Source organism: Hemiscyllium ocellatum, unplaced genomic scaffold (assembly GCF_020745735.1).
Source record: "Hemiscyllium ocellatum isolate sHemOce1 unplaced genomic scaffold, sHemOce1.pat.X.cur. scaffold_96_pat_ctg1, whole genome shotgun sequence".
Classification (NCBI taxonomy): domain Eukaryota; kingdom Metazoa; phylum Chordata; class Chondrichthyes; order Orectolobiformes; family Hemiscylliidae; genus Hemiscyllium; species Hemiscyllium ocellatum.
This window is the reverse complement of record NW_026869333.1, coordinates 898,030-907,377: the sequence shown is the minus strand read 5'-3', so window position 1 is coordinate 907,377 and position 9,348 is coordinate 898,030.

Below are 9,348 nucleotides of genomic sequence, written 5' to 3'. Positions count from 1 at the left end.
CAGATGGGCAGATCAATAACAGGTACAATGTTACCTTGATAAATATGAGGTGATGAACATTGGGAGAAGGAACCAGGCAGGGGAGGACTCAATGAATGGCAGCACACTGGGAAGCTCAGATTATGCTTCTCTACACTTCCCTGAATGTGACTGGACAGGTTAATGCTTAAAAATGTGTTGCTGGAAAAGCTCAGCCGGTCAGGCAGCATCAAAGGAGCAGGAGAATCGATGTTTCGGGCAGGTTCCTGAAGAATGGCTTATGCTCGAAACGGCGATTCTGCTCCTTTGATGCTGCCTGACCTGCTGCGCTTTTCCAGCAACACATTTTTAAAGCACTGATCTCCAGCATCTGCAGTCCTCACTTTCTGCTGGGCAGGTTAATGGACTAGTTAAGAATTGGACCTTGAGTATTGTGTTTCCTAATCAGGGTGCAGACATAAGACCTTCCAGGGCTTTGGTTCGGCCAAAATGGAGTACTGTATGTAGCTCTGGGAGCCACATTCCAGGAAGGATGTGATTGTACTGGAGAGGGTGCAGAGGTGATTCACCAGGATGTCCCCTGGGGTAGAGCATATCAGCTATGGAGAGAGGCTGGATAAGCTCGGGTTGTTTACTTTGGAGCAGAGAAAGCTGAGGAGTCAGTGATTCAGAAGGATAAGATTATAAGCGACACGGACAGGGGGGATAGACAGCAGCTGTTCCTTTTAGTCAGAGGGTCAAGAACAAAGGAGCACACTTTTATAGTGAAAAGTTTGAGGTTCAGAGATGATTTAAACATTTTTTCACCTCGAGGTGTGGGCTTCTGGGATTACTTCCTGAGAGGGGAATTATCACGAGTAACCTCACAATCGTTAAAAAGTACTTGGACAAGCACTTGGAAGTGTCATAACATTCCAGGCTATGGGACTGCTGTAGAAAGTGGGACTAATATAGATCGTGCTGTACTTCTGTTGGCACAGAGTCTTTGCTCCTGTGAGTGTACCATGTGGAAGGTCAATTATTGGAGCATTTTAAGGCAGGAATTGATGGGTTTCTGAAGAGTTATATTCATAATGGTTATAAGTGTGAACTGTAATAGCTTGTTAAATGATGTCAATGTGAGAAATATGAGAAAACAAGTGTAGTTTCCTTACAGTTTGGAACCAGAGAATGGAGAATGGGGAACAGGGAAATGGCAGAACTATGAAGCCACTACTTCAGTTCTGTCTTCACAAAACTTTCTAACAATATAAGGAAAACCAAGTCTGGTGTGGGAAAATGATAGAGTACGTGGAACATAGAACATAGTAAGTAAATGGTTTAGCAGAAATTATTGTGGCTGAAAGTAATAGTCATAGACAACACTAACATAGATTTATGAAATGGGAATTATGTTTGAGAAGCAGACTGGCTGACAAATGAAAGAGCAGCAATGGATGTAAAACATTTTGATTTTTAGGAAAATGTTGGTAAAGCTCCAAGCCCAATTTGCAATATCAAATCTGAGTGGATTGGGGCGAATATATGGACATGTCTTGAGAATGGGACAGCTGGCAGTAAACAGTGAATAGAAATAAACAGACTCATCAAGCAACAGCCTGACATTGTCTGTAAGGTATGATTCTGTGAGTATGACTATGACCTAGACACCCCATCACCTTCCCCGGATATGTCCTGTCTCATCAGCAGGATGGACACAGCAGAGGTGGCGGCACAGTGGGATGCAGTTAGAAGGGAATTGCTCTTGGAGTCCTCAACAGTGTCTCCGTATCCCATGGCATTAGTTTGCATTTGGGAAAGGAAACCTCCTGCTGATTACCAAGTACCAGCATCTCTCAACTGATGTATCAGTACTCCTCCATGCTGACCAACACTTGGAGGAAGCACTGGGGGTAGCATTCTGGGTGGGGTATCTCAATGTTCACCACCAACAGTATCTCAGCTACAGCATTATTGATCGAGAAGGCTGGGTCCTAAAGGATATAACTGCTAGAGTGGTTCTGCGGCAGGCAGTGAAGGAACCAACAAGAGGAAAATATACACTTGACCACAGCCTTACTAATCTGCCAATTGCAGAAGTATCTGTCCATGACAGTATCGGTAAGAGTGACCACCGCATAGTCATTGTGGAGACAAAGTCACACCTACACATTGAGAATAACATTCACCATATTGGGTGGTACTATCACAGTGCGAAATAGGGCAGACTTCGAACAGATCTAACAGTTCAAGTCTGGGTGTCCATAAGGTGCTGTGCTTCATCTATAGGAGCAGAATTGTACAGCCACACAACCTCATGACCTGGCATATCCCCCTCGCAACAATTACCATCAATCCAGAGGATCAACATTGGTTCAATGGATGTGCAGGATGGCAGGGGCAGCACCAGGCAAACCTGACAATGAAGTGTCAGCCTGGTGAAGCCACCAAACAGGACTACTCGTGGGCCAAACAGCATAAGCAGTAAGTGATAGACAGAGCTAAGTGATCCCACAAGCAACGGTTCAGATCTAAGCTCTGCAGTCCTTCCACATCTAGTCGAGAAACGTTGGAGACGATTAAACAATTCATTGGAGGAAGAGGTTTCACAAATAACGCCTTCCTCCATGATGGAAGAGCCCAGCACTTCAGTGTATAAGATAAGGCTGATGCACTCGTAACAACTTTCAGTCAGAAATGCTGAGTGGATGATCCATTTCAGCCTCCTCCAGTCATCAACCAATTCGATTCAGTCCACGCGATATCCAGAAACGGTTGGAGATACGGGATACTCTATGGGGTCCATACTCTGACAACATTCTGGCAATAGTACTGGAAACTTGTGCTCCATAACTTGCCACTCACCCAGCCAAACTGTTTCAATACAGTTACAACAATGGTTTTTCCTGATTATGTGGAAAATTACCCCAAGTATCTCCTGTATATAAAAAGCAGAACAAATCCAATCCGGCCAATTACTACTCCATCAGTCTACTCTCGATCATCAGTAAAGTGGTGGAAGGTCTCAGTGTTTTTAAGCAGCAACCTGCTCATCAATACCCTGTCAATGACGCGCAGTTTGGGCTCCACCAGGACAACTCAACTCCTGACCTCATTACCTTGATTCAAACATGGACAAAAGAGATGAATTCCAGAGGTAGGGTGAGAGTGACAGCCCTTTAAATCAAGGCTGCATTCGACCTTGTGTGGTATCAAGGGGCCTTAGCAACACTGGAATCAATGGGTATCAGAGGCAAACTCCCCGCTGCTTAGAATCGTACCTGACACGTAGGAAGATGGTCATGGTTGATGAAGGACAGTCAACTCAGCTCCATGTCTGTAGGAGTCCCTCGAGCAGTGAACAGAAACTCCTTCAGGGCTGCTTCATCAATGACCTTCCCTTCATGTTAAGGTCAGAAGTGGGGATGTTCGCCAATGATTGTACAATGTTCTGCAACATTTGTGGCTCCTCAGATACTGAAGCAGTCCATGTTCAAACACGACAAGATCTGGACAGTATCCAGGCTGGAAAGTGGCAAGTAATATTCAACCCACACGAATGCCAGACCATGACCATCACCAATTAAATACAATCTGACCTGCCCCTTGGCATTCAATGGTGGTACTATCACTGAATCCCCCAGTATCAAAATCCTGTTGAGTAATCATTGCTCAGAAACTCACTGGTCTCCCCACATGAACACTGTAACTATAAGAGCAAGTCCGAAGCTAGGAATGCTGTGGCGAGTAACTCACATCCTGATTTCCAAAATTCTGTCCATCATCTACAATGCATGTCAATACAATATAGGTCAGAAGTGTGAAAGAAGACTCCCAGTTTGCCTGGATGAGTGCAGCCCCAACAACACTCCAGAAGCTTTATACCATCCAGGACAAAGCAGCAAGTTTGACTGTCCCTTCACCCACAATGCTCCACCATCAACGCGCAGCAGCAGCAGTGTTTTACTATCCACATGCTGCAATGAAATGATTCACCAAAGATCCTCAGAAACCATCTTCCCAATTCATGACCACTTCTATCTAGAAGGACAAGGGCTCCAGATGTATGGAAATACCATCATCTTTAGGTTCCCCTCCAAGCCATTCACCATCCTGACTTGGAAATATATCACAGCTCCTTCACAGTCGCTGGGTCAGAATCCTGGGATTCTCTCCCTAATGGGATTGGAGGTCAACCACAGCAGGTGGACTGCGGTGTTCAACAAGGCAGCTCACCATCACCTTCTCAAGAGCAACTAGGGACAGGCAATAAATGCTGGCCCAGCCAGTGACACCCAGATTGACGAAATACAGAAATAGAAATTAACAGAGGACGGTTGCTGAGGTGTCACAGAGATCGGTGTTTGGGGCCCAGCTGTTCACAATGTCCTTTAAATATTTGGTTGCTGGAATCAGATGCAATACATCCCAGCCTGCTGACAGCACTAATGGATGTGGGATTGTGAGTGGGTGCGGAGGATGTAAAAAAGCACCAAGAAGACTAAGACAAATGGAGTGAATGGGTAAATAGGTGACAGATGGAGAACAATGTGGATAAAGGTGACAGTGTGCCCTTTGGTGGAAATGATAAACTGGAATCCTACAATTTGAGAAGGATTGGTTGAAACACGTTGATTTACAAAGGGACATATGCTCCTTTTTGTTGTTTCCTTCTGCATCATCCTCTGAGGTCCCTGCAGCGCAGTGAGTTCTGTAACCAGAAGTCAATACTGGGCATGGCATTGACACGCTGACCAGTGTACACAGACCCACCAAGTGGGGAGCTATAACACGGAAAAGGATCTGCATCTCATTGTACATATGTCGCTGAAAGCAATATTGCAGAAACAGAAAGCAGTAAAGAAGATAAATGGTGTGTTGACCTTTATTTCAGGGGGATGTGAGTCCCGGAGAAAGGGTATCTTACTGCAGCTGTACAGGCCTTTGGAGACATTCCATCTCGAGCATTGTGCAGTATTGTGTACAGGCTTGGTCTCCTTACCTAATAAAGGACCAACTTGACATTGAGGGAGAGCAGTGACGGATGACCAGACTGATCTCTGGGATGACAGGCTTGTTGTGGGAGTAGAGTTTGGGGTGACTGGGCCAATATTCCATGGGGTTTAGGAAAATGAGTGGAGATCTCAGTGAAATATACTAAAACTCTGACAGGGTGAGACAGATTAAAAGCAGGGATGATATTCCCCTGGCTGGGATGACTAAAACAAGGAACCGCAGTATTAGGTAAGGCAGGTGACTCTGCAATGAGATGAGAATAAATGTCTGCACTCACTGACTGGTGACCCTGGGGAATTCGCTCGCACCTGGAAACCAAGACACTGATTATAAGTAGGGATTTAGAGACAGTAAAGGGATAGAGGGAGAGCAGGAGTACGGTGTGGAACTGAAGGGCCAACCATCATTACATGGAATTGGTTCGCAAACTCAATGGACCAACGTACTACTGCATTTCCTATTTTATAGTTTCCCAAGGTTACTCACATTAACGGATATGTATATCATGTGGGGTAAGTGCATCGAGGAGATTTTTTCCATGAACTAGAATGGAGGAGGCTCAATGTGTTGTATGACCTACTCCTTTCCCGCTGTTTCTGAGCAGTCTGTGGGAAAGCTCGGTAAATGCTGTCACAAGCTCTCAGATGTTAGGAAGGAGGTCTCTGCAGGGTCGACAGGACTGTGTTCCCGTTCCCTTTTCCGACACTGATGCTGGGGCCGGATGTTCTGTCCGGTTTCATCCTTTCAGACCTCGGAGCAGTTTGATACAAGTGAGTGCCTTGCTTGGCCGTTTCAGAGACCATTGAAATGTTTATCACATGTCAGGGTCTTTGGAGTCAGTTTTAGGCCAGCCCAGGAAATCACGGGAGATTCACTTCCTAAAGGTACATTGGAGAAGGAAATTCTGTTTACAATCGATATTGACTTCAAGGTCACTGTTACTGACCCCAGATTTTAGATTTCGACATTTTATTAATTGTCTTTAACTTCCACCTGCTGCCAGAGCATTAGCCTGGTTTGGATGAGTCATCCAGTGACATTTCCACAACAGCACCATCTCCACATGGGGACCTGTCAGAGACAACACTGAGCAGGGTATTTCTGTGCTGCTTGACAGCTTTGTCAAAAAGAACTCCCACCAATTTGACTGTCGTGATGAGACTGAGGGGGTGGTAAATGATCAGATTGTAATTATTCCCGTTTTAGGGAACGGGACTTAGCTGAGTAATTTTCAACATTGCCAGGGAGATGTCAGAGTTGGAGCTGGAATGAGAAAGCTCCCCCATGGACACGGCTTGTTGTGCAGCACAAGTCTTCAGTCCTATTGCAGGAATGGTGTCCTGGCCCATTGCCTGCGTCATATCTACTGTGTTCAGCTGTTTCTTCATGTCACGTGCAGCGAATCACATTAGTTGAAGACTGGCATCTGTGATTTTGTGGGCATCATGGCGAGGGTGAGGATTATCATTGACTCAACACTTCTGGCAGAGGATGGTGCAGATAAAACATCCTTCTCTTTTACACTGATGTGCAGGTCTGTTCCATTATTTAGGATGGGGATGTTTGTGGAGCCCTCTCCTCCAGTCATTTGTTTTATCGTCCATCACCATTTAAAACTGAATGTGACAGGACTGCAGGGCTTCGTTCAAATCTGTTGGTCAAGTCTGGTAGCTTTAATGAGTTACCATCAGGTTAAGGTTCATGTGATTCTGACTCTGACATGTTCACCCACACTCGTCACTGAGCCATAGATGCTGTTGATGGTAATGACAGACTGAAGTGTTATCCTGGAAAAAAGTTACAGGTTGTGGTTGGATGCTGTTCTGCTTCTCCCGCTGCTGTGGTCTACAGCACTACATGAATACGCAGTTTGGAGCTGCAATATCGGCAATGCAATTCTGCTGTCTGTTCCCCAATTCTCACTGAGACCCATTCACCCATGGTCCTGCACTCAGTGACCTAACTTGGTTTCTGATGTGGAAATACTTCAATTTCAAACTCTCATTCTGCTGAATGTCTGTCTCCCTGGGTCTTGCTTCCAGTCTGACACATTCTGCAAAAGTACTTAACTGCTCTTAATTCAAATGTTTAATTCACCTGAATCTTTTTCCTTGAGAAATACAATCTTCTGTGTTTAAAGTGATTATTTTTCCTCTGTTTCGTTCCCTGATTATGATTAAGAGCTCTGTAGTGTCAGTGATACCAGAGTTATGTAGTTTTAGAGCCAATGAATTTTCTGGATTCCCAATTATCTTCACCACATTGTATGTTTTCTCTTTTGATTTGATGCCTTATCACTCATGGCTGCCTTGTCCTCCCATGAGTATGTTTCATGTTCTTGGGGTTGCATTTCTTGTATTATCTTCCAAATTATCCCCAGAACCTCCTCCCACTGCTGCTCCATGGTCTTTTCTGCTCAGCTCCCCTTCCAATTAACTCTGGACAGCTCCTCCCGCATGTCTTTGTAGTTACATTGCTCAATTATAATTACATTACATCTTGAAGAGATGTAAACTAAAAGAAGGAGCTTTGAGAGATGGGACACGAAGAATAATTGGTGGAATTCTAAACCAGCTACAAAGGCAGAACGAGAGAGAGAGAGTGTATATAGATATGGGGATATGGAAAATGAGAAAACCACATTCGCGAAAGAAGTAGATGAACATCCCCGAATATTTTGGCAATGCCTGTGTGCTGTGGTCCTTTGTACAGTGCACGTACAACAGAGTAATATATTCAAATGCTGAGTCTGATGCCAGAATATTTATCTCCAATAATGTGACTGACACTAGCTTTGGAAAGAACCCAGCAGGCCAACATATTGAAATAAGTTGGGACACCAGAAACAAGAATTTGGAGCACATATCCTGGTAAGAATGAGAAATTAGAGTTGGGAATCCCAGAAAAAGAGGAAACGTTGAGAGGATCAAATAATGTTTTAATATTTTATCAATTTTATACATCATTTGTGACTTATCTGCACACACACACATCGATTAAACAGTATATATACAATCTTTTTTCCACCATTGAAACTGTCCTGTTGTCGTGTTACGAGGATACCTGAACACCAAGTAGTCACCGAAAGACATGCCGCACTATCACTCTGTTCCATACATACAGACAAAGAAGGGCACCCCTTTGACTGGGGCAAAGCACCACACATACTAAGACACGAAGGACCTTCTTAGAGGAATGGTATTCTAAGCAGAAGTCCATCAATAAACTCATCAAATTAAATTCTGTCTACATTCACTTGTTAAAATAACCGGAAATGACATCACCCAATTTAAGAAACATAGTCATGGTGACGAAACTTCTGAAAACATACCTTCAAGCTCAGTGAGCTAACTTGCATACATATAAATTGTTTTTTTTGTTTATTAGTGGAATTTAGGAGGTCTCTGTCGCTCACGTTTTGACAGATTGTGATGTGAGGTGAGCTTTTCTGGGTATGTGGTTTTAATTAACAGAGGGGTTTGACATTGATGTTATAACAGTTTGAGGCCTTGCCATATGGCATTTGGACAGACTTGAACAGATCTGTGATACAACAGATCACAGCAAATTCTAACTCATTGCAATTAGTGACTTTGAGCTTCAACTGAAACCATTGGGAAAATTCGTTTAATTTTGTTACTTGTGGTTGGTTAAATGAAAAGTGAGGGAAATGGCTTTTAACATTACTGAAGAGGTTCCCAAATTTTCCAAGGAAGTCTAGAAAGACAGAAGGAGGACATTTTTTAGAATTAGCAAATAGGTTGGAATTGGGTTTAACCAGGGAGAAAAGGGAAGCTGAAATCTTAATGGAGTTGGTCAAGCACTTTGATGTATCAGAGAAACAGGCAACTGCAGTAGAGTTATAATAACTTAAATTGCAAATGTGGCAACTGGAGTTAGAAGATAACTAAAGGGGCTGAAAAAAGAGAGAGAAAAAAGGGAAAGAGAAGAGAAAGAAAGAGAGAGGGGATTTGAAATTCAGAAGTTGGGAATTAGGTAAGAAAGTTAAATGAACAGGATGGAGATGAAGGGAGAACGTAGGGATGTATACAACTAGGTTAGTAACTTGTCATATTTCGGTGAGAAAAATGTTAAAACGTTTTTTTAATTTCATTTGAAAAAATGACTCGGCAGATGACATGTCCAGTGAACTTGTGGGTAATGCTAGTTCAGACTAATCTGATGGGCACAGCTAGTGAGGTATGTGCAGCGCTGTCAGACGAGGGATCAAGACATTATCAAGATGTCAAATTGGCTATTTTGATTCGTTATGAATTGGTACTAGAAGCATATAGACAGAAATTCGGAAAAATAGAGACGGAACCAGATCAGACTTATATTGAGTTTGAAAGAATTAACCGCAGTCATTTTGAT